Source organism: Lynx rufus, unplaced genomic scaffold (genome assembly GCF_022079265.1).
Source record: "Lynx rufus isolate CCGP_SWC_20201006 ecotype Redwood Valley unplaced genomic scaffold, mLynRuf1.p SCAF_20, whole genome shotgun sequence".
Taxonomy (NCBI): domain Eukaryota; kingdom Metazoa; phylum Chordata; class Mammalia; order Carnivora; family Felidae; genus Lynx; species Lynx rufus.
Genome location: NW_025814835.1, coordinates 14,775,960 through 14,779,604, shown reverse-complemented (window position 1 = coordinate 14,779,604; position 3,645 = coordinate 14,775,960). Strand labels below are relative to the sequence as shown.

Genomic DNA, 3,645 nt, shown 5'->3' with positions numbered 1-3,645 from the left:
ATAGAAAAATAATCATTCTTCCTTCTAGGATGACTGATCTCAGTTTTTAAATTATTTTTAGTTTGTATGCATAAAATGCATAAAATCTGTGTATTCACAAACAGGCTTCTTTGGTGTTGGTAATCCTGTTAGAAGTCTGGGCTCCACAAAAAGAGAACCTTCTAAATCTGGGCTGTGGTCGTGCTGAGTTTACGTCTCCCTGCTGGTGCCACCTGGATGGCTTCCCAGGACTGAGACCCAGCCACTGCCAGTGTCGCCACCACCCACAACTTTGCTGAGCCCAGTGGGGTCACCACCCGGGGCCCCGTGGGCAAGACGCTACAGCAGGAGCTGATGACCCTCATGACGTCGGGTGACAAAGGGATTTCTGCCCTCCCTGAATCAGACAACCTTTTCAAATGGTTGGGGACCATTCACGGGGCAGTTGACACAGTATATGAAGACCTGAGGTATAAGCTCTGCCTGGAGTCTGCCGGTGGCTATCCTTACGATGCACCCATGGTCAAGTTCCTCACACCGAGAGCCCTTTGAACACCCGTGCTGCCAAGCTCTGGAAAGACCCCACAGCCTTTAAGAAATTCCTGCAAGAGTGGCACCCGGGTGGCTCAGCTGGTTAAGCAGCAGATTCCTGACTTTGGTTCAGGTCACAATCTCATCGCTCAAGTTCGAGCCCCATGTTGGGCTCTGTGCTGACAGCATGGAGTCTGCTTGGGATTCTCTCTCTCTGCCCCTCCCTTGCTCATGTGCTCTGTTTCTCTCTCTCTCTCTCAAAATAAATAAACTTCAAAAAAAATTTTTTAAAGAAATACCTGCAAGAAACCTACTCAAAGCAGGTCTCTAGCCAAGAACCCTGACTCTCTAGCCTCTCTCCTTGTATTGTCTTTTTATTTCCTCTGTAGATAGTCTGTCCTTTCCTTCATTTCTGTCTAGGACTCTGTATCTTAAGCGGTGCTGTCATTTTTGAAATTAAGTCTCTGGTTGAGTCCTTGTGTTGAATATATTAAACAAATAGGTTTTTTTTTTTAATAAAAAAACAATCTTCTAAACTTGATTTCAAACAATCCTTATGTTTAAAAAGATTTAAAATATACAGTACATGTATAATCGCGTTCTCTTATATTCCTGATAAGAGAGAACTTCCAATTTTAATAAGGTATCAAAGAATCAAATATTACAAAAAGAGAATATGATTTTACCCATCTGATGAAAAGGAGGATTTTGCACCGACTGCTTCTCAAACCTTCTCTTTGACTCTCACGTACTGGTGCTCTGTGCCAGGGGACAGACACATTAATATTATGATTTGACTTCTGAACAACACCTGTGCGTCTTGATGCCCATGAAGTCAGCACATTAGGCAGCGGGGCCCCAGAGGGATAGAGAGAACTCTACTAGACACAAAAGAAACTACAAAAGAACACAAATGTATCCCACTAAACCCCAACTAAAGCTATCTCCAACTCGACTTGCCCTAAGCCCCATCTCCAAAGGGCTTGCGGCCATTCTGCAAGGGAAAATTCGAACTTTCTAACCTGGAAACTTTCAAACATACACACAAGTAGACAGAATAGTGCAATCAATTCCCTATAGTCTCGGTAGGTCAGCCAAAGCAGACCTTCTGGGATGCCCCGTGAGCTAATTTGCTCAGTCAACTTAAATGGCACACTGTGGCGGGGCACCAAGGCCCAGCACCTGTCAATCTTTGTTCGGTAGATCACCCATTTCGGACACGAATGCCTGACTCCAAGAGAGGGAAAATACCCAGGTTCCAAATCAGGCCATATAAATCTTAGTTTTGGCATTTATTTCCTGAAACATTGTCACCTGCAATACTGAGAAATTTCACTGTGTGTGAGTAGAGGTGAGTAAGAAAGTCATTCACTGTATGAAAAGTTCTGTAGAGAACTTCTCTCTACCAAATGCCCAGACTCTTGTCAACCACCAGCAGGTGGGCCCAGAGGCCAGACCCTGCAGCTATGGATGAACCAGTGTGTGCCCCTAAGGTGAGAACAGAAAGAAGCAAGGCCTCGGATGACCATATCGCTACCTAAGGCCCCAGCTACTCATCTAACAGAAAAACCTCCAGGTCATTTTAACTCACGTCTCTCCCCAAGTCCTGGCTTTTGCCAAATTCTGACCGTTTTTCCTTCACGTTTCTCAATCTGCCCTACTCCTCTCCCTGTTCTTTTGCAGAGGCAGGGTTGTTCGAAGAAAATGTGTAATATGGTTAAAACAAATAGCCAGACATGTTGGGATGAGCATTGGGTGCTGTATGGAAACCAATTTGACAATAAATTTCACATTAAAAAAAAAAACAACAACACAAAACAAATAGCCAGACAGGCTCAGAAAAGCCTCAGAACAGTCAGAGCCTGGAGAGGGAGGAGAGAGGAAGAGGAAGACAGTGTGAATCCTGCCTTGGATTGTGGGAGCAGCAGGTGCTAAGGATGGGGAGAACTGAGCTGGTGGATGGATGGCTATGATCTCCGTTGGCTCGTCTGCACCAGGACCACGTGACTGCCAGGGAAAGGGAAAGTCTCAGAGACTGAAATTCCCTGCTCTGTCCATAACCACAGTTCACATCTGTTACAGCCAAGACAGTGTCTTTGCCTCTTCCCTGCCGGGCCTTATGCTGGGTTTCCCGGGGGTATGACCAGGAGCCTACCAAACACTTCCGGGTCCTTTATGGAGCACCCCGGATAACCTTGCTACTCTGGAGTCTACCCAGACCTGTCTCCTTCCCTCACAAACCTAGCTCCCCGGCATCACTCTCCCATCTCAGAACATTTCTCCAAATTTACCTTTTTTTTTTTTTGAGAGAGAGAGAGAGAGAGAGAGAGAGAGAGAGAGAGAGAGCACGTGCATGTGCACACGTGAGCAAAGGCTACAGGCAGAGGGAGAGAGACAGAATACCAAGCAGGCTCCACACCCAGTGAGGAGGCCGACTTGGGGCTCGATCCCATGACCCTGGGATCATGAATGGAGCCGAAACCAAGACTCTGAAGCTTATCCAGCTAAACCACCAGGCACCCCCAAAGTTTCCCTTCCTGACCAAAACTTGACTGCCCAGCCCAACTCCCCACATCTCCTGCCATCCGTCATCAATCTCAAATTCACGCAGGAAGTCTTTTGCCCACAGATTGAACCAGGACATTCTGTTGCTCTGACATTGTCACTTGCCCAAAGAAAGTGCCTTCCCCTAGCCTCATATGACACCTCCCACACACGGGCCATTAGCATTCTCAAAGAGCAACACAAAGAAGTGGCTTTGCCGGTTCACAGCAGAAAGTGGAAGATCAGATCCATGAAGTCTGTCCCAATATGAGATTAAATGTGGAAATAACCTTGACATTCGGAAACAGAGTTTTTGCCCAAAACTTGGCTTTGAAAGACAGCTGAGCCACTGAGGGGGTCACAAAGACTCAGCAGGACTGAAGACAGGTATTTGTTAGTTTTCAATCAGCATTTGGAAATTGTGGCACTATACAATTTTCTCTAGTATTTTTTCTTATAACAGTAACATTGCAGTAAAATTATGATAGAAAATTGAAAAATGTGAAATAGCTTATAAAAGAAAACGAAACCAGCTCTGATCCCATGAAATGGAAATAACTGCTATTACTGTCTTAGTGTATTGCCTGCATG

The 3,645-nt window shown here is 45.6% G+C and overlaps 1 pseudogene; it reads left to right on the top strand.

The window, feature by feature from the left end:
- Positions 1-216: 216 nt before the first annotated feature.
- LOC124516985 (ubiquitin-conjugating enzyme E2 C-like) lies at positions 217-854 on the top strand (annotated as a pseudogene).
- Positions 855-3,645: the final 2,791 nt, after the last annotated feature.